This window comes from Chiloscyllium punctatum, chromosome 9 (genome assembly GCF_047496795.1).
Source record: "Chiloscyllium punctatum isolate Juve2018m chromosome 9, sChiPun1.3, whole genome shotgun sequence".
NCBI classification, from domain to species: Eukaryota; Metazoa; Chordata; class Chondrichthyes; order Orectolobiformes; family Hemiscylliidae; genus Chiloscyllium; species Chiloscyllium punctatum.
In genome coordinates this window covers 119,286,431-119,309,148 of record NC_092747.1, presented here as the reverse complement: position 1 = coordinate 119,309,148, position 22,718 = coordinate 119,286,431, and positions in this window count along the sequence as shown.

Genomic DNA, 22,718 nt, shown 5'->3' with positions numbered 1-22,718 from the left:
TACAACGTGCAGGAAACCAGGGAGGTAGGGTGTGGGGAGTAAGGGGGTAAGGGGCGATGTAAGCATTGTGATGTTTATGTTAGGTCAGGGTGGGTGGGAAGGAGATTGGAAGGGTCTCAGAAAGTTGGGCTGATATTGTGAGAAGTGGGCCGCTTTCTGGAAGAACATGGTAGTGACAGATTGAGTCGGAAAGGGGGCCTAGGTGCCAGGACAGCTAGGGTAGGGGATCGTGAGGCAGCAACTCCTGAGTGGGGTCAAGATATCGAGCAGGGGAAGTGTGGGGCGGAGCGGGGAGGGGGGGAGGTAGTTGTGTCGGGTCAGAGTTTGGAGGAGGTCCAGTTGGCGATGAGTGATGTAAGCTGACAATTCCCCCAGGTTAGACCACGTAGTTGATAGCCTATATTTTCCACAGTAACGTTTTACTTAATAATTTCATCAGAACCTCTGAAATATTCGATTTAAATGGAGACTCCTAAAGGGATCCAGGTGTGGGGAAATTACCAGCAGAATCTTCAATTTCCCGGGGCAATCCCTTCAGAGATGGGGTCACACAGTTTCAGAGGTTTCAGAATATTTCAGAGGTTCTGATGAAATTATTAAGTAAAACGTTACTGTGGAAAATATAGGCTATCAACTACGTGGTCTAACCTGGGGGAATTGTCAGCTTACATCACTCATCGCCAACTGGACCTCCTCCAAACTCTGACCCGACACAACTACCTCCCCCCCTCCCCGCTCCGCCCCACACTTCCCCTGCTCGATATCTTGACCCCACTCAGGAGTTGCTGCCTCACACAGTGACCCATGTGTGAGTCCGAACTCTGCTGGAATTCCCTCCCTAACAGGGTGTACCTATAGGATAGGAACAGCAGCAGTTCAAGATGCAGCAGTTCAAGAAGGCAACTGGCTTCCCGAGAACAGCGAGGGAAGAGAAATAAACTCAATTCATACATTTTTGAAGAGCCATTTGCACGTAAATTTCTTGCTGTCTGCTGCACTTTCCTGGCTTCAAAAGAGAAAAGGCCTGGGAATGCTTTCCAGCAGGTATTACGATACAGCGGCGCAAGAACAAAAGAACAAATCCTTCTGCTGGGAACTCCTTCACCCTGCCAGTCTGCGGAATTTGGGAGTGTGCTCATGTTGCAAGATTAAAAGCAGTCTGTGAGTGAGTAACTCTGAAGTTATCAGTCTGCTTCAAGTTGAGGATTTTGTCAGTGCAATAAGTTTGAATGACTTCAGGATTCTGTCAAAATTCCACAAACATTCTGTGTACCCTACCTAATCAAAGTTTTAATTACAAACTAATGATCCATAAAAATCCATTCTGCCTGTGAAAATGTAGTGTAAAACAAGATGAGAGAACATCTCCATGGTTTGTTAAGGCCCGGATGACAGCCTGGCCTCAGTAGTATTAAAAATGAAGTAAAATATATTGCATGGTGGCTGAATCTAAAAGGTAACTAATTTAATGGACAATTGTTAGCATTATCAATGTTTCATGGGACTTTGAGTGTTAGCATTGTCTTGTCTTACAATAAAGATTGTTAATCATTGCATGATGAACATACAGAAAGGAGAATGATGTTTATTCTGCTTGGCAATAAAGTAAACATTTTTTAAACTGGCAAGAGTGTTGGAGGAAATCAATTTATTGTTCAGTTGTCAGCACTTACTTTGACTCGTACTGTTTATATCCCTCAAAATAATCAGGATAATCACATTCTGAAACTGTTAAAATCAGTGTAAGTCTGGAGGTTGTAAGGTGCTTGGGAGGAAACTTTCATACAGCTCACTGGGCGGTATGGTGGCTCAGTGGTTAGTACTGCTGCCTTACAGTGCCAGGGGCCTGGGTTCGATTCCAGCCTGGGGTGATTTTCTGTGTGGAGTTTGCACACTCTCCCCATGTCTGTGTGGGTTTCTTCCCACAGTCACAAAGATGTGCAGGTTAGGTGAATTGGCCATGTTCATGGTTGTGTAGGTTAGGTGTGTTATTGAGGGGTAAATGTAGGGGAATGGGTCTGGGTGGGATACTCTTCAGGGGGTCAGTTTGTACTTGCTGTTTCCATACTGTAGGGATTCCCTGGAATGCTGTCAGAATAACCCTTAAAGCCTGGCCTGCAGTGACATTGGCATGATGGACAAAGATGGTGACATAGGCCCTGGGGAGCAGTGAGGCCGAGAAGGTTGAAGGAGGAGGAATCTGGCAGCAGGCAGACCCCAACCCGAGGTCACCGGGCGAGTGAGGAGCAGGTCCCAGACCTAACCATCTGGTCTAGACTCTCAGGCGGAGCTGAGGATGCACATCCAGGCCTAGGCCTGAGGTGGTGACGGTGGTGAGTTTGGTCACAGCGCAGATCCCTGTAGCACTGGCAGTGGCTGCCTTGGCAAGGTCAGCCCACCGTGAACTCAGTGGTGGTATCAGGGAGGTGAGATGGCGTAAGAGAGTGGTGACTTATTGTTCCCGCAGCGACCGCATGTTGAAGTGCAGTTACAGCAATGTAAATAGTTTAGCAATGAAGGCTTTGAGGCATTGGGGTGTAGGAGCCTGAATCCAAGCCCACGGCTGAGCTAGAAGCAAGAGCTGGTCCATAGACCATCTAATTTATCGAGATCAGACCATAAGATCAATTTCATTGTTCTATTTTTCTGCATTTATTGTCTGTGTTTTGGGGTTTATTTTCCATGTTTTAAGTTGGCCACACAAAACAACACTTTTCACTGTATAGTAATCAATGCAGGTGACAATAAATCGATATGTCAATCAAAACAGAGGTGTTGTAAAAGAGTTGGGTGAAAAGTTAAAAAGGCAAATCAAACTTGCGAAGGCCTTATTGATGGCCATTTCTGAGCTAATAAGATTGCATACAGCAGAGATTCAACAGCTACGCATGTAACTATCTTCAAGTCACTGTTCAAAAGGGCCACAACACACTGCAGCACACTAGAACTGCAAAAAGAGGAAGAAGAACACCTATACAATGTATTCGCCAAAAATGGATACCCCTGAAATTTCATCAACAGATGCCTAAGGGAAAGACAACGGAATGAGGACATGCCATAACCCAAAGGACTAACCACGTTACCATACATCAAGAACATTTCTGAACTGACAGCCAGACTACTACGACCACTAGGACTCATAACAGCACACAAACCAACTGCCACTCTCAGACAACAACTCACCAGAACAAAGGACCCGATACCCAGCATGAGCAAAACCAACGTAGTGTACAAAATCCCAAGCAAGGACTGCACAAAACACTACATTGGACAAACAGGAAGACAGCTAATGATCCGCATCCATGAACACCAACTAGCCACGAAACGACACGACAAGCTATCCTTAGTAGCCACACATGCGGATGACAAGCAACATGAGTTCGACTGGGACAACACTACTATTATAGGACAAGCCAAATAGAGAACAGCCAGGGAATTCCTAGAGGCATGGCACTCATCCGCAGATTCTATCAACAAGCACATCGACCTGGACCCAATATACCGGCCACTGCAACAGACAGCTGGAACTGACAACTGGAAGCGGAAGAGACAAACCACTATAAATGCCAGAGGAAACATCAGAGAAGCGCTTCACAGGAAGCTCCCAAGCACTGAGGATGTCACCTAGACAGGGGACAAAACGTCTGCAACACAAATTACCAGCTCGGCGAACAGAACCACAACATCTTCAATTCATGTTAATATGAAGGAAGATAATAAAGACAAAGTGTTGAGCGGTAAGGCAGCAATAACTATGACAAGACTTCTCTGACTGAGTCCATGAATATGGAGGTCCATGATGAGAATATGTCCTTAAGCTACTTCTGTCTTTTAGATTGTCCCTGAGGTGTACTTTATTTATGTATCAGTATTCAGTAATTTTTGATAGCTTCATTTAAATCAGCCCATTATGACACACAGCTAGGTCAAGATGAGATTTGAATCTAAGGCCTCTTGCTTCAGAGATAAGGACACTACCACTGTGTCACAAGAGTTCCTCTAGATGTACTTCGATATACTTGTCTAACAAAGGACTATTGGCCTAGGTCTTGAACACTTCAATTGGGTGAGTACCTGGAAGTTTGGGGTGAGAGAAGTGGGGGTTGGTGCTACGAGGGAAGCTCGAAATTTTGCTAATTTGCCTGTCTTATTCTTGGAAAATCAAAATGAGTTCTGGGAGTTCAAAAGCTCCCCTTTTCATGTGTTGGAACAGACAGCACTCCAGATAGGAGTTAGAAATAGAATTAATTTAGTGGAGTTAATTTTGATGGCTAAGCAGTGCCTAACCAAGTTGAGACCCTTTTTGGTAGTTGTGACTGATACTTCCCAACTATTTGATAACCATCTAAAGTGAGCAGTCAATCATCTACATGGAATGAGATTGTAGTGGTGAAGTACTCTGCTGCTTCAGAAATGCTATGGAAATCTTATGGAAATGGCTCTTGCATATGTTACTTTGTTTTACTGTGCTGTTCTGCATGCCCTCCATTCACCTTGAGTTTTCCACTGTTACTATCTTTAACCCCACTTCTACATATGCCTCTGTTTGCCTGCACCACCAGCCTTGACTGCTCCACACATTCTCTCAATGAGTCCCTGGTGTTTCTATATGTCCCCTTGGACCATCCTGAAAGATTGATGGATGAATCCCCAGAGCCCTGCCTGACTTTAATGGACATCCCCTTGACCTGACTGTCCAGAGCCCTGACTGCTGTGTACATAGCTTCCTGATTGATGGCATATGATTCCACTGCTGATGCTGTCTCTACATGACTGACTGCTGAACACTCGCCCAACTGTATTGAGATAGTTCATCTGACTGTTGTTGTCCAACTGGATGGCTGACTGTTTCAAAACACTTGAACTGTGTGCAGACAGATGACACAGTTACCCATGACCCATGCCATGAGCTGTTGTTGTCCAGTGTCCAGCATGGAGATGACTCGGAGCAAGTTCCAAGCTTAGTCCTTTAGGTACACCTTCTGGTTTCCTTGTGGTGTCTTCCTGACATCAAGCGGGAGCAAATTACTACAGATACCTGAATCTGGAAGCAAAAAGTGCTGAAACCACAGTGGGTCAGGCAGCATCCATGGAGATAAAGCAAGCTAACGCTTTGAGTCTAGATGACACTTGATGAAGAGCTATCTAGCCTGCTTTCTCTTCATGGATGCTGCCTGACCCACTGTGATCTTCAACATATTTCGTCTTCCTGACATCAAACCTGTTTGATGTAAATCTGAAGATTAATGAGGCAAGTTGTGCTATTGAAAAAGTATTTAGCAATTAATAATAATTGAGAAAGTGAGGACTGCAGATGCTGGAGATCAGAGTTGAAGAGTGTGGTGCTGGAAAAGCACAGCCAGTCAGGCAACATCCGAGAGCAGGAGAATCGAAGTTTCGGGCATAAGCTCTTCTTCCTGATGAAGGAATTAATAACGACCATCAATTTGTAACTTACCACTGCCTGGCATGAATTATGCTATGCATTTTGTGGAAAGTATAAAAGATGCTGCTCAAAAATGTCTGTGTATACTCTCATGCAGATAAACTAGTTATATCCTCACACTGATACAGCAGTACTTTTATTATAATGAAAGACTTGAGTATGGTCACACTGATACAATGCTGAAATTATATGAATGATATAATTCTTGTGCACTTTTATATTGATGTATCATTTCAACTTTGCATTCAAGGAAGGATTAAAGTGAATAGTGATATGGTAATCCAAGAAAGTACAGTCATTGTAAATAATATTCATTGAGGTTCTCAGGATTTGATACATATTTCAGATTGTTTTTCTCTCATGTTACACTACCTCTTTGTCCCTGAAACCATATTAAAGACTTAAGAATGGAAGCCTTTGCTGTTTTAAAGACCATGTTTACCTTTTAAACAGAAATGTATCGATACCACTGATAATAAAAGGACAGAAAAGTTCACAAAGCATGAGTTCTAGACTGTTTTCATTCATACAAGAAGGATGCTTATCCAGATCAATGAAGGTCAAGACATGTTTGAGATGCTTGCTCACTGGTACAAAGCATATCTCAGTTTGTACAAGATTAGACTGACTGATAACTTGATTGTGAATTTGTCTTGATACCAAAGGGTCCTTTATATCACTACTAAGGTCTGGCCTGGATGTTGACCCTTTGATCTTACAAACAAGCTATTTGATTTGAGCCACATTGCAGCATGTTACCAGCAGTCCTGGAATCAAGCCTTTTCACTTCATCAATAATATAATATTTTTAACCCTTTCCCCGGTGACTTTTTTTGGAGAAAACGTTTCATTTTCAGATGAATTTTTTAATTACTTTTTTAATAGTATTTTTAATGCTGATTATGGAAATAACTTTTGTTTTTATCTATTTCCAATATTTTACTTGAAATTTTATTTTGAAGATACCATTTTTGGCAAAAGAAAATTGGTTTTTCAAGTAGTTCATCTTTCGACCAGTTAATTTCTTGATCTGGCATTTTCACAATACCCCCAAGCATTTTCAAGGCGAAAAGCACACAAATTTCTGCCTTTGTTACAGGGCGCCACATACAATCTCTTTCTCCAGTTTGTTCAGCAAAGCGATTAGTTTCGTCCACAACTCGATCAATAATTCTGTTGTCACATAAAAGACTAAAAAAATCCAAAGGAGTCATATCAGCTGTGTCTTGATCAATTGATATTCCAGGATGTTCATTGAATGGGAAGCGTGGTGGTGGAGGAAGCATGCATTCTTCCGACACCACATGTCAACACCAAATTCGTCCATCCTCCTCCTCCTCCTCCTCACTTGAGAGAGAATAGCCATTATCAGATGAGCTTGCACTCTCATCTGATGTATCCAAGCTTCTAATAGAAGGTTCATACCCATTGTCATCTTCTGAGCTCGACATCTGGGCGTAATTTGTAAAATAAAACAGAAAAAACCGAATGACAGTGTGTGCCCAAAAGCGGTACGTCAACGCTTCTTGCAATGCCTGAGGCGGAAGAGACACAGCTACCAGACGTATGAGTCACCGAGTATACTCGTTTCTAGCTGAGAAGGGCCCAGAAATGCCGAGAATTGACTCGTCTGTGGCTGTTTTTGAAATTATATGTTTTGGACGAGTTTACTCGTCGCACTCTGAAAAAGACAAATTGGGTGAAGACAAGTTAACTCGTCTTTGCCGGGTCAGGGGTTAACTAATCTACAACACTTCCTGACGTGGGAAAATAGGTAAGCTGAAACTATATGTCCTTTAACCTGAGAATGGCTAGATGCGTTGATAAAATTCTCAAGTTGGTTTTGCTATCCTTTTTGTTTGTTTACAAAAGCAATTTCTAGGAATACTTTAATATTTTACTAAGTTTAATATTTTAGGATATTTAATTAATAATTTGAAAATGTTCAAATGAATTGCATAGATGAGGCAGAATTGCAAGCTATAGCCATTCGGATGTTTTCTAATTCCCCCCAGCATTTTCAAACCACTCAAAGCCAGCATGAGGTAATCTTCACAGCAGGTTGGTTACCATGCTCAGACAAAGAGTCAGGCAGCATCCAAGGAGCAGGAGAATCGACGTTTCGGGCATGAGCCCTTCTTCAGGCAAATCCTGAAGAAGGGCTCATGCCCGAAACGTCGATTCTCCTGTTCCTTGGATGCTGCCTGACCTGCTGCACTTTTCCAGCAACACATTTTCAGCTCTGATCTCCAGCATCTGCAGTCCTCACTTTCTTCTATGTTCAGACAAAGGACATATTCTAAATTTTATTCCATTTAGTTTTATAATATTTAGGTGATCTGATTTATCTGAAAAATCACTCAAGTGATGAAGTGTCGATAAAGTGTGGAACTGGAAAAAGCACAGCAGGTCAAGCCTCATCAGAGGAGCAGGAGTGTTGAAGTTTCAGGTTAGATCCTTTCATCAGGACTGGGGAGGGGGAAGGGGGCTGTGAAATAAATGGGGGGTGGTGGGGCTGTGAAGAAAGGTAGATGGGCTGGTGATAGGTGGATGCAGATAGGAGGTCACTGTGATTGATCAGGTGGATAGGCAGGAAGGGAGATGGACTGGTTAGGTCAGGTCAAGGGGATGAAGTGAAGACGGAGGGCTGGATGTGGGATGAGGTGAGGGGTGGGGTGATTTGGAAGCTGGTGAACTCTATGTTAAGGCCATATGGTTATAAGCTCCCAAAGCGAAAGATGAGGTGTTCTTCCTCCAGTTTGCATGTGCCCTTATTTTGATGGTGGAGGAGGCCCAGGATGAACTAATGAAGTCAAGGGATAACTCAGCATCGCCTGAGGAAAGAATTGGTTTGCAATGACCACCTGGTTAACATCCAGCCTATGGCTTTGTTATTAACTTGTTTCATCCCTGGGACTTTGTAAGGACAGTTGTGGTCCCTCCTAAGCTATTTCTAAGAGCCCTGACTGGATTTTGTATCCAACAGGCAACTATTTACTTTGTTCCTGAGATTTAATTTAGATAAATGTGAGGTTTTGCATTTTGGAAAGGCAAATCAGGGGCAGAACTTATACATTTCATGGTAATTTCCTGGGGAGTGTTGCTGAACAAAGAGACTTTGGAATTTCGGTTCATAGTTCCTTGAAAGTGGAGTCATAGGTGGATAGGAAGTGAAGAAGGGATTTGGTATGCTTGCCTTTATTGGTCAGTGCACTGAGTACAGGAATTGGGAGGTCATGTTTGTGGATGTGGTTATTGATTAGGTCACTTTTGGAATACCATGCACAATTCTGGCTCCCTCCTATAAGAAGGATGTTGTGAAATTTGAAAGGGTTCAGAAAAGATTTACAAAAGTGTTGCCAGGGTTGCAGGATTTGGGCTATAGAGAGAGGCTGAATAGCTGGGTTATTTTCCCTGGAGTGTCAGAGGCTCAGGGGTGACCATACAGAGGTTTATAAAATCAGGAGGGGCATGAATAGGACAAATAGAAAAGGTCTTTTCCACAAAGTGGGGATGTCCAAAACTGGAGGGCATGGGTAGGTGAGAGGGAAGAAATTTAAATGGCACCTAAGTGCAGACTTTCTCAGTCAGAAAATGGTGAATGAAATGAGCTGCCAGAGGAGTTGGTGGAGGCTGGTACAATTGCAACATTTGAAAGGCATCTGGATGGGTATATGAATAGGAAGGATTTAGAAGGATATGGGCCAAATGCCGGCAAATGAGACTAGATTTATTTAGAATATCTGGTTGGCATGGACGAGTTGGACCGAAGAGTCTGTTTTCGTGCTGTACATCTCTTTGACTCTATGAGTCTATTTGGGAATCACTGACTAAACAGCATTTTTTGTCCATCCTCAATTGTCCTCAAGAAGGTGGTGGTGAGCTCTCTCTGTTAACTGTTTGGGGTTTATGGGCACTCATAGTGCTATAGGAAGGGAGTTCCAGGAGTTTGATCTAACCACAGTGAAGGATCTTCCCAGAAAGTTAGAGTCATTGAGTCACAGAGTCCTACAGCACAGGGACAGGCTCTTTGGCCCAAACCGGTCCATGCCGACCAGAATATCCAACTACACCAATCCTATTTCCCTGCACTTGGCTCATATCCTTCTAAACCTTTCCTTTCCATATATTTAATCCATGTAGTTGCTACCCTTGTCCTACCAGGTGGCAGAGTTTGCAGATTTAGAAGGTCTTGTCAAATGAGTTGGAGTAATTTATTGCTGTGTATCTTGTAGATTGTACACATTGCTGCCATTGTATGTCATTGGTGAAGGAAGTGAATTTTGAAGGTGGATGCCAACTATGTGGGCTGGTTTACCCGGCAAGCTTTCAAGCACCTTGAGTGTTGCTGGCACTCTACGAATCCAGGCAAGCAGACAACATTTAATCACATGCCTGCTTTTTGCATTGTAGATGGAGCATAAGCATTGGAGAAACAGGAGGAGAGTTACTCACCACAGTATTCCTAGCCTCTGATTTGTTTTTGTGGCTCTAGTACTAATATGACTGTTCTAGTCCACTTTCTGGTTAATGGTAACTCCCCAGGATGTTGATTGGTGGGGAAGTCTGCCAGATTAATGTCGTTGACCATCAAGGGCCAATGATTAGTTTTTGTCTTGTTGGATGTTTCATTATCTGCCACTTGTGTGGTGTGACTGTCGCTTGCCACTTATCAACCTAAGCTTGATGTTATCAGGTCTTGCTACATTTCGGCACAAAATTTTTCAGTATCTGAGGAGTCGCAAATGGTACTGAACATTGTGCAATCAAGGGCAAACGTCCCCACTTCTGAACATAATGCAAAATATCAGAGAGCTGGAAAAAGGCACACAGCTGTACTGAGAGACGTTTCCCATTGGTGGAGCTGGCACAAAGCAATCACTCACCCCCAGGAGACAGCTAGCCAAGCTGCCGCTGTACAAACCCTGTTAAGGACCACTGACATTTTGCCAACAGCAGTGTGACTTCCTGGTGTGACCATGGAGAAATTGTCAGCTTAATGGTGGTGGCCTCCCTGCAGTAAGCTGGGAGGATGCTGCAAGGCTATCTGAGTTGGGGTTTACAAGGCACAATGAAGGGGTCATGGGCAATGAAGGCCGCCCTGAGGGATCTCAATGATCTCCCTAGAAGAGCTTGCCCCCTGATTCTCAGCCCCTCCTTGCATTGTTAGGTACATGTTGATGGTTGAAGATCTTGCAGTGCCCAGCTCTCTCAATGATAGAGTATCACAGCCTCTTACTGACCGGGCAGCATCAATGGTGCATAATTTGACGTTGAGCTCAGAAATGGCACCTACAGGCTTCTCCAACATCAAGATGCTGTAGGTCAAGGCAAAATTCAGCCAGATATGCCCAGCCGAGAATATAGATCAGTTTAAAGAAGGAATGCACAGTGCAGTGTACCCCCAGTATTGCCTTAGATTTTCAGTCACATGCTTTTTTGATGAAGTGTCTGGAATTCAATATGAACATGAATTCTTGGAATCAGAGGCAGGAATGCTACCCGTTAATCCATGACTGACATAAAGAAACAGTGGAGAACCAGGTGCTGGAATCGGAACAAGCTGCCTTGGCCAAAGAATGGAGGACAATGATGTACATGGAAAGGGAGTTACAAGGAGGAGTGAATGAGAATAAAGCTATCCTAATGTAGGGACCACTTCATCAAAATCAGCATGATCAGACATCTCTGGGAGTCTTCTCCCATCTCAGTCAGTTATCTGAAGCTATACCCTTTTCAAATATTAAGTATTCCTTTTATAAATCAGTCTGATCTGTTAAATAAAGATGTAAAACTGAAAAAACCAAAGATCCATTGCCCTTCACCAGCTGCATTATTTCAGAGCTAAAATGACCAAGAATGTCAGTAATCAATCCCCAGAGACTCCAAATGTCACTGACTTCTTAGCACTGTCTAAATGTGATGGCAACCAGGTTTTTCCTTAGCCTGCTGGACTTTAGAACCACAGCACCAGCTATTTATTAACCACGATAGCCTCCCTTTGTAATCTGATGCTTAAGTAATAGGTCACCATCTATAATATTCTGTTCTCTTAAGTCTGCACTACATATTTGTATGAACATCCAGCTAACTTATTTGTAGTTCAGAAACAAATCTATAGTGTATACAGATTTGCAAATACATTTGAAGTTAGAATATATCGTTTATTAGAAGCAAAAGTTTATTTTTTGTACCCTATGCCCATTGTTCCATGTTAAAGAAAATATTTTGATGGTTGTCTCATGAAAGAGAAAATAAAATGACAGTGATGATTCAAAAGGATTATTCATTTTTTTATGAGGACATATCAACATCAATCTAGCCTGGCAGAAAATAACTTATCGGTTATCATGACAGAAGCAGAGATGTGAATATTAGAGTAGGATGATTGGCCAAAGTTTCAGAAGAAACCAAACAGCTAACAAAGCAGTCTGAATTGGATAATAATTACCCTGGTTGTGCTAAATTCTGTTCAGTAAATAAAGCTCTAGGATGACAGAATTATATAGGACTGCAGGAAGCCATTCATCTCTTGAAATACTGATATTGAATTAGACCTATTCTGCATTCATTTCCAATAGCCCTTTTTTTTTCATTTTTCCTTTCATCCGTTTTGGAAGTTACCGCTGAATGTATTTCCAATATGCTCCATTTTACCCCATGCTTCGTACATCATCAACTCATTGGGGAAACAGCAGTCTGGTTCCTAAGTTCCGAGCAAGAGCCACTCAACCTGAAACTCTGACTTCTCTCCACAGACACTGCCAGACCTGCTGAGCGTCTCCAGTAATTTCTGTTTTTGATTCTCATCCCCAGTTCTTTTGCCAGCTATCTAAAACGTCAGTTGATTGTTTTCTGACCCACTTGCCATCTTTCATTCTGATTTCACCAGAAACACAGCTTATAACCTGGAGCAAAGTAATTTGTTCATCAAATTCCTCGAGCCATACGTTTGGACAGGACTGGAATGATCAGTCCATATAAGGCTTGAGATGGTTTTGGACCAGCTTGACACAAGTTGCATGTTAGACCAGAAGTTCGTCTTTAATCTGAGAATATCTGCTGTGCAGCTAGAATTTTGTCACCTGCAGGAGCTGTCAGCAAGATCATAGATGAAAGACATGTAATTAAACAGGTCAATCTGAGGTTACATAATGTTTCTCTCAGCTGTGGGTCAAGGACTTTGAAATCTGCACACTGCTATTTTAGGGACATGTTTTATTTTACAATGTTGCAGATGGCTTTTCTAGTTTTAAGAAAGGACCTTCAAGAATAAGAATTCACTAAAAATTGCAAGAAGAAAACGGATCCAAATTCTCTGCTACTGTTTTTGATTTTTGGGTAAATGCAGAAATTTCAATCAGCATAATTCACATTCATCCCAAAGCGAGCAGGCATTACATTTCCATACATGATATTTTTACGTAAATGTTAGTATAGTTAAAACAAGAAAGTTGATAACTGCATCAATATATCCTGCATGGGAACACAGTACAAGTGTGTTCAGCACATGTGCTCACTGAAATGGATCCGTGTTATTTTCAGGTTTTTTTTTAACTTCATTTTGGGAAAAACAATCTTGAGCTAAGCTTTTCATGAGTAATAATTAATTTCAGTACTGTATCAGGTTAGAAGCCAAACAAAGAATGTGAGGGAGTAGAGAGGAACGGGATTTATTATGTCTGACATCGCAGGTTTCATCTTAGTCAACTTTAAATGGAACCAAGAATAAACACAGCCCTTAAGTGTATATTCCTGCTATTGAAAGGGGAAGGGTGAGGCTAATAAAATAGATACTAAAATCACATCTCTGAACATACTGGCAGATGTCCATTTGTATTTACACTAAAATTATGTCTGGTCACCTCAATGGTTCTCTATGCATTTATAACATCAATCAGGCAACATTAAACGTTGAATCCAGCAGCAAGATATTCAGCCTAATCACACTTTCCAGCTCTTCATCCAAAGCATTCTAGCTTACAGCCTTCCTAGAACATATCTTTTTTGTTTGCCTCCATCATTCTTTCTGGCAGTGAGTTAGAGATGCAGTTTGGAACCTGGTGGCACTCTAGCCCAGTATTGAGTGGAGGAGATGTCATGGTCTAAGTCAATAATAAAGTAAATTAATGGGGCCAGGAAGTGCAGGAGCATTTCTTTTAGTTTGTACTTCTTCACTACAAAGTAAATTAGGAACAATGGTATCCTGAGGTCTGTCCCAGAATTCCAAACCACAACATGGCTTTGGTTCCATTCCGTCTCCCTTCCAGCAAATTACATTGGTGCCTGTGTGCTCCTCCAGGCCTTGTGATTTTTGCCTGCCTGAAACCTGCCAACACTTAACACACTACAGATGCACTTCAAGTGCCTAGATAGATCAGGAATCAGCATATTTCAGCCAAGGTCTCCAAAACATGAAGGTGTACAGCATTCTGAACAATATAGAGCAGCAAAAAAGGTTTGGACCTGTCGGAGGTCCTTCAGTGTATATTGGATGTTGAATTCGCGACCTTTTCAGACGATTTAGCAAAAGAGGAAAAGAAGAAGAATGGGGATAAGACAATAACTCATAAATTCCTCAATCTTGCTGCCCAAGACATCATGCAAAGATGGCTTAGTCGTACCAGTGGAATCAAGCCACAAGAACAGGAAATGGCTGCTTTTCCAACATTCCCATCATCCCCCACTCTTCCTCACCCACTGATATTATTGACACAAAGCAACTCCGTAGATAATCTTTGCCCTTTGCATATCTTTGCCTTTAATCCTGTCAATTAGTGTTGTACCAGGAATGTGCTTATTTTCGATTAAGATACTATTTCTAGTTTTCCTTTTCCAGACTGGATTTGCTTGAAAAACACTGAGGCCCTCTGCAGACAATTGTTTTCTTTTAAATGAAGATGGCTGACCTCAACTTACATTATTTGGTATTCTCCCCTGAAAGTTGGTTGTGGTTATTAAGGTCAGTCAACTTCAACTCCAGGACATCTTCGCAGGGGTTTCTCAGGATAGTGTCCTAGGCTCAAATATCTTCAGCTGCTTCACCAATGACCTACTCAGCACCTTACAGCCAGAGCTGGGAATGAGACCAGTGATCACCCATTTCGTGAATGAAAAGAAAAGCATAGCTGCTGGCTAACTACCTGGCATGAGGTGATAGAGCCATTGAGTTATACAGCATAGAAGCAGAGTCGTTGGCTCAACTCATCTACGCTGACCAGATATCCTCAACTGATCTCATCTTATTGCCCATTATTTGGCCCATGTCCCTCTAAACCGTTCCTATGCATGTATCCATCCAGATGCCTTTTAAAAGTTGTAATTGTACTGGACTCCACCAACTCCTCTAGCAGCTCATTCCATAACACACCACCCTCGGTGTGAAAAAGCTGCCCCTCAGATCCCTTTTAAATCTTTACCCTCCCACCATTAACCTATGCCCTCTAGTTTTGAATTCCCCCACTCTGGGAATAAGACCTTGCTTATTCACACTATGATGGTAACCAGAAGAGTTAAAAAATCATCTTGTCCTCACCAATCTATTTGTCTAGGAGAATATTGGTAAGAGCAACCATCAGACAATCCTTGTGGAGACAATATCCCATTTTCCCATTGAGGGTACCCTTCACCATGCTGAATGGGACAGACCTATCAACTCAAGACATGAATCCACAGGCAAATGCTTTGGATATTACAAAAGCTATGGGGCCTGACAATATACGAACAATCGTACTAAAGACTAAAGCTCCAGAACTAAACATGTACTTAGCCAAGCTGTTATACTACACTTATAACACTGACTGGCATTTCCTCAGCAATGTGAAATGTTGCCCAAGTGTGTCCTGTTTGCAAAAGTCAAGGCAAATCCAATACAGCCAACTACAGCCCAATCAGTCCATGCTCAATCATCAGTCATCAGTAATCAGTCATCAGATGAAAGGTGTTATTGACAGTACTATCAAGTGACACTCACTCAACAATAAGTGGTTTACTCATCCTTTGTTGGGTTCAACTTGGCTCGCTCAGCTACTGACTTTGGGCTAACGTGGGCAAATGAGCTGAATGCAGACCCGATCTGGTATTGACTACCCTTGACATCAAGGTAACAAGTGTAGAAGCAAGAAGCTCTAACAAAATTCGAATCAGTGATTCTATGAGTACCAAAGGTAGGAGAGAAATGGTCTCTGACTGGAGGATCAACTCCACGCAGAATCTTCCAAACATACTTCCTTATATTTGAAGCAATGGTCACAAGCTGATTAACATAGTGTCTTGCATTCGAGCAAACAAGTTGCCTTTTAGATAAGACAAGGACGAGGGCAAAGACAAGAAACCTGGACAAGGGCAACAGATACATGGCTACACCAACCTCCGACCCACACATCTTACAGAAACAAACACAGAAATGGTAGAGAAACTCAGCAGGTCTGGCAGCATCTGGAAAGAGAGAGAGAAATTGAGTTAATATTTTGAGTCCAGCATGATCCTTCTTCAGGACTTTAATCCTGACTTGGAATCTCTTGTCATTCCTTTACTGTATTATGACATGAGGTAAACTCTCCTGCTTAATTTAAACCGGCAATACAGAAAATATTTATCCTGTGCAGTAATCTGTGAAAATTTGAGAGGCCAAGAACTAAAGTCAAAATTAACAACTTTATTTCTTAAAGTATAACAGAGAATAATTAACTAACAACTACTTACAACTTCTTCCTCTAACTTATCTTTTACTGTCCCTTCTATAAAACTAGTCCGATAAAACCTCCCGATTAAGATATACAAAATTCAACTTTTCAAAAACCAGCTAGATGTCGAATCTTCTTTTCTTCTTCTTCTTCTTCGGGATTTCTGTTTTACAGGTTACTGATCAATAAAGGTACCTTTAAGAGAGCTATTCTCCGGGCAGTCTGCAGATTGTCATTGGCTTGGCAGTTCTCATGCAACTGCTCAGGTTTTCACGGTCTGAGACCCCAAAAGCATCAGATTATGTCATTGGTTTTGAAGATTGTCAATATACTCAATTCAACCGAGATTGAAGTTTAGTATTTTTGGGGTATAATTTAAACTGATTGGCCGAATTTGAATTTGTTTCTGTTGCATCTAGGCAGCCCAGCTAATCTAGCTTTTGACCAAGTGCTACATTGTTACCTTATTCAGAACACTTGGTGCAGTGTCAGGTAGTTCTGCTAGCTTTTAACTCTCTTAAAGGTACAGTTCACCCACATCTTCATAACAACTGTCACTGGGAAAAATGATAGAACTTTCTCCAGAACAGTGCTGTGAGTCAACCCACAGAGGACTGCAGAGGTTCAATAAAACACCTCTTCATTTCCTTTTCATTGATTAGGTAATAGGGAATAGCCAACAATGCTCACATCTTGTAAATAAATTATAAATCTCTTTCATGTAATTGGGAGGAGGTTTGTGTGTGATATGTTCCAACATTCTGAAATTGTTGATGATAAGTTCATTTATAATTTTGTTACATTTAGTGCATAAAGAAATATTTTCTCCATCATATCATTGGCACAAGTGTACATTCATAAACTTGATTAATGTTTTACTGCTAAATCGCATTAACAGCATCTACTGATTTCCAAGTTGAGACTTTATATTGACATTCAGTACTTTGACCTGTTTCCCTCTTTTCTCAATAACATATGATGGGAGTTTAACTTAATTAAATATTAACAACCTTCCTTGAAGCGTGGCAACATATAATGTGATTACAAAAATACATTGAATAAAGAGCAAGTAATTTCAATAATCACCGAACGTTATAAAGCAAAATTTGGCACCAAGCAATGGCCAAAAAGGCAGATCACCAAAAACCTAACCAAAGTGGTAAGCAATGATTGAAAACAAGAAAGGGAAGTGGAGAGGCAAAGAGGTCGAGACAGGGAATTCCCAAGGTCGGGGAACATAAGGTTTCAAAATCAAGGCATTTTTAAATTGACAGCTGTTTTAAAATAGGTTAGTACACATAGGATTAATGAGTGAATGGGACTCACAAAGAGGAAAAACAAAAGCAACCATGTATTGGCTCACCCCATGCTCACAGAAGGTCAAATGCATATACCTGGGCAGGTATATGTTAGAACTTCAAGTCTAGAAGTAACAAAGGCATGAACTAGGTTCAGCAGTAGGTGCACAGAGGTGGAGCTGCGTTGGGATATATCACAGAGGAATCAGGTCTCTAAAGGCTTACAGAGATAGTTATTTTGATAGGGCCTTTCAACTTGGTGAATGATTTCAAACAAATGGGGCAATTCTGCCATTCGAAGAAGTCATCTAATAAGTAGAAATTTTAAATAAAGGTAGAATCTGGGAACAAAGTAATTGGTAATCCTTGTCACTTGTCTGAATACTGGATTAACAATACTTTACAAAATCTTTGGAAATGTAATTTTGAGCTAATGTCAATTAAAGGAGATTTATACCCAATTATATATATTGGAAGATTCTGAAAAAGTATTTGACACCAGGTATTCTGCCTACAGCCCAGCTGACAGAATATGAAATTTAGTCTTTGAGATGGAATAGGTCTGACATGCAGCTCAGTGGTTAGCACTGCTGCCTGACAGAACCAGAGATCCAAGTTTGATCTTAGCCTCGGGCGGCTGTCGGTGTGGAGTTTGCACATTCTCCCATGTCTGCGTGGTTTTCCTCCAGGTGCTCCAGTTCCCTCCCACAGTCCAAAGATGTTCAGGTTAGGTGGACTGGCCATGCTGAAATTGTCCGTAGCGTTCAGGGATGTATAGGCTAGGTGGATTAGCCATGCTAAGTGCGGGGCAACTGGAGATGGTAAGGGAGCTGGTTTTAGGTGGGATGCTCTTTGAAGGGTCACTGTGGAGCCAATGGTCTGAATGGCTTCCTTTTGCACTGGAGGGATTCTATGATTCTACTGTAACCATTGAGCAAGAACTGGCACCATTGAACAAATATCATAGTTCTTCAGCTGGGCTGGGGCAGGAATACCTAGTTTCCAACACATTATCAGGATCTTCCAATATATATCATTGGGTACAAGTCTCCCTTAATTGATGTTATCTCAAAATGACATTTCCAATGTTTTTGTAAAAAGTTGTTAATTTTTGAATGGTAGCAGTATCAGACGAGTCAACTATGTCCTTCTGAAATTCTGAAAAACTTTTACTCATTAATCACGCCAAATGACAGAATTGTCCCTTTTGTGTGAAACTGTTAAACATATTGGAAGGCCCTATTAAAATGAGCACAGATCATTCTGCTATAATGCGTGCTTCATTAATGCAAGTTCGTCATAACACAATTGACAAATTGGGGACACTATTTCTAAAGCACGAACGTTTAAAGTGTGTATTGTTTATAACGCAATTCCAGCCCCATTAGTTTAAACAGCGCCGCTATTACACAATTTCCTTATAACATGGGGTTGCACGAGAATGGAACTTCCGTGTTATAGCAGAACTGACTGTATCTGTGAAAGGCCTTTGAGACTTAATTCCAATGATAATCTCTTCTGTATGGAACTACATTTTTTTTTATTTCAAAAATATACTTTATTCATAAAATGATTTGATGGTCTGTACATTTGATCATGCCATACATATGTCCACATTTACAAACACAGATTCGAATTTATCCTTGTCATATACAGGCCTGTGCATTTTTCAATCTTGTACATATATTTGGCTGAGGCATCAGCAGAGCCCATAAAAAACGTCCGCATGGGCCCCCTATTCTTCTTTGGGCAGGCCGATCTTACACGGTGGTCTTTCCCCACCGCGCCTTGGCGGCAGCTGCCCCAAGCTTCAGCGCGTCCCTCAGCACGTAGTCTTGGACCTTGGAATGTGCCAGTCTGCAACACTCGGTCAGGGTCAACTCCTTCAGCTGGAAGATCAACAGGTTTCGGACCGCCCAGAGAGCGTCCTTCACCGAGTTGATGATCCTCCAGGCGCAGTTAATGTTCGTCTCGGTGTGAGTCCCGGGGAACAGGCTGTAGAGCACGGAGTCCCACGTCACGGCGCTGCTTGGGACGAACCTCGACAAGCACCACTGCATTCCTCTCCAGACTTCCTCTGCATAGGCACATTCCAGAAGGAGGTGTGTGACAGTCTCGTTCCCCCCCGCAGCCACTTAGGTAGTATGGAACTACAGCACTGAGTGCAGAGGGCACCAGATCCAGTTCATGAGCTGTTGATTCTTGTCTCATTTCTGGTAGTTCACTTGATCTATGCTCCTTTAAAATGTGATTCCAAAGATACATTCCCAGATTTTTATCTACTGAATACATGGACATCTACAATCCTAGATTGAATCTCAAGCTTTGACTGACCTATTTATATTTTAAAGAATGTGGTGGAGTGTCTGATGTTTTTGCAGGATCTCTGTGCTCCACTGAAGCAGAAACAACAGTAAAATCTGCACTAAAGGCCAATGAACTTTGTGCACTGTCATTTATAATTTTAAATGAGGTAGACATGAAAAGCAGCCCAGAACAGAAGACAGTGTAATAGTGCAGGGAGCAAAATACAGGATCCTGGCAAAAGAACAGACTTGTGGGACTAATTGGATCGCTCTTTAAAAGTGCTGGGACATTGAAGCAAGCTCCTTGGATGCTGCCTGAACTGCTGTGCTCTTCCAGCACCACTAATCCAGAAATTGAAGCAAACAGCCTCCTTATGTGATGTACGATTCTATGATAATAGTCCCGTACCCATGTCTGATCATGCTGGAACAAATTTAAAAAGACTTTTTTTTAACCACAGTGTGCATTACCAACAATATTAACATTAATCTAACCCTAAAAGCAATCACATCCACCATGCTGTTATGACCTTATGGAAAATGTTGCTTTGAAAGACAAATTTTTCTGAGACTTCAAATTACTGTTGTCTTTTGGATGAAACATTAAACAGAGACCTCATCCTCCCTCAGGCAAGATTCAAAAATTTTATTTCAATGAAAACATTAAGTTAACACCTGTGACTTGCACAATACCTCTTTCTCGATCAAATTCATTGAGGCAGATTTTCTTGCTGTTTTCCCATTAATCTCTGTGATGGTGTGATTATTTTAAAAAATCATTCACAAGATGAGAGCTTTGCTGGTCGACGAGCAATTATTGAGGTAAAAACAATGACTGCAGATGCTGGAAAGCAAATACTGGATTAGTGGTGCTGGAAGAGCACAGCAGTTCAGGCAGCATCCAACGAGCAGCGAAATCGACGTTTCGGGCAAAAGCCCTTCATCAGGAATAAAGGCAGTGAGCCTGAAGCGTGCAGAGATAAGCTAGAGGAGGGTGGGGGTGGGGAGAGAGTAGCATAGAGTACAATGGGTGAGTGGGGGAGGAGATGAAGGTGATAGGTCAAGGAGGAGAGGGTGGAGTGGATAGGTGGAAAAGGAGATAGGCAGGTTCGACAAGTCCGGACAAGTCAAGGAGACAGTGCTGAGCTGGAAGTTTGAAACGAGAATGAGGTGGGGGAAGGGGAAATGAGGAAGCTGTTGAAGTCCACATTGATGCCCTGGGGTTGAAGTGTTCCGAGGCGGAAGATGAGGCGTTCTTCCTCCAGGCGTCTGGTGGTGAGGGAGTGGCGGTGAAGGAGGCCCAGGACCTCCATGTCCTCGGCAGAGTGGGAGGGGGAGTTGAAATGTTGGGCCACGGGGCGGTTTGGTTGATTGGTGCGGGTGTCTCGGAGATGTTCCCTAAAGCACTCTGCTAGGAAGCGCCCAGTCTCCCCAATGTAGAGGAGACCACATCGAGAGCAACGGATACAATAAATGATATTAGTGGATGTGCAGGTAAGACTTTGATGGATGTGGAAGGTTCCTTTAGGGCCTTGGATAGAGGTGAGGGAGGAGGTGTGGGCATAGGTTTTACAGTTCCTGCGGTGGCAGGGGAAAGTGCCAGAATGGGAGGGTGGGTCGTAGGGGGGTGTGGACCTGACCAGGTAGTCGAATTGCCCAAAGGGCAGTTAAGGGTCAGCCACATTTGCTGTGGGTCTCAAGTCACATGTAGGCCAAACCAATTAAAGACAGCAGTTTCCTTACCTAAAGGGCATCAGTGAACCAGCTGGATTTTTTTCCCCCAAAAATCAACTATGGACTCATGGTCATTATTAGACTATTAATTCTGGACTTTTTAAAATTGAATTCAAATTCTACATCTGCCGTAACAGGATTTGAACCCCGATCCCCAAAATATTAATAGCCCAACAATAATGCCACTAGGCCATCATCTCCTTACCTTATGACAATGACTATCCTTTAAAAATATTTTATTGGCTATAAGGCATCTTGGGACATCCTAAGAATAAGGAAGGCCTTAGCTCTTTCTTTCTTGCCTTAAAATATGAAGCATAACAACATAATAACAGATCAAACTCAAACAAAAAATCAAACCCATAATACAAGTATAAAGTAGTTGAGACTGGAAAGATTATCCAAAGCCATGCTGGACCAAATTTTGAGATTATAGTTTAAGGCTGGTGAAAGTAAATCTAATGATGGCAGACCGAGTGAAATGCATGGTGCTCTGAATAGTTTCATATGGACACAGTTTACCCTAAGTCTTTTGTGGATGATTGGGAATGACATTTGATAGCAAAGCAAAAAGAAAACTTTCTAAAAATATGAAAGAAGGACCGTTAATTATTCTGAGTACTGACTACTGTGAAGCGTTTTTTGTTGGATTATGGGATGAAACATAAGGTTTTCATAAATGTAAACTGAGATCCAGATAGCTACTGGGGGAGAGAAAAAAATGATTATATTCTATGCTGGCTGCTTCCAAATGCCATTTTCGCTATGAAATGTGGTTTGTATCAGATAAATCTGTAAGTGCAGATGGCAACATTTGTGAAACGGTTTGGAAACTATGAATATTCTGGAATTCCCTTTGATTGTTATTACGAAAGCTGGTATTATGCTGTGGTTTCTACTGCTGATTTCATTCTGAAAACATTTGCTTCTTAACCCCAAGCCTTTTCTGTTTGCAAATGTCACTCATTAAATTAAACTGGATTAACATTTCAAACAGAACATCATCCTGAATGTGATTTCTCAGAACGTGCTTTGCAAACCTCCAGTGGTTTTTCTCATATGCGTATGCCTGGTCTGTTAACAAACAATGACATAATTGACTATTTCAAACCAGAACTTCTGTAATGATGTGGAATAAAAAGATAGCAAAAACTTGTAAAAATTTGTTGCGGTGCATTCAACTGCACAAGGAACTGTTAAATCAAAGCAGTGATGCATGCTGGTCCCAGTCAATAAAAGGTCACTTCAT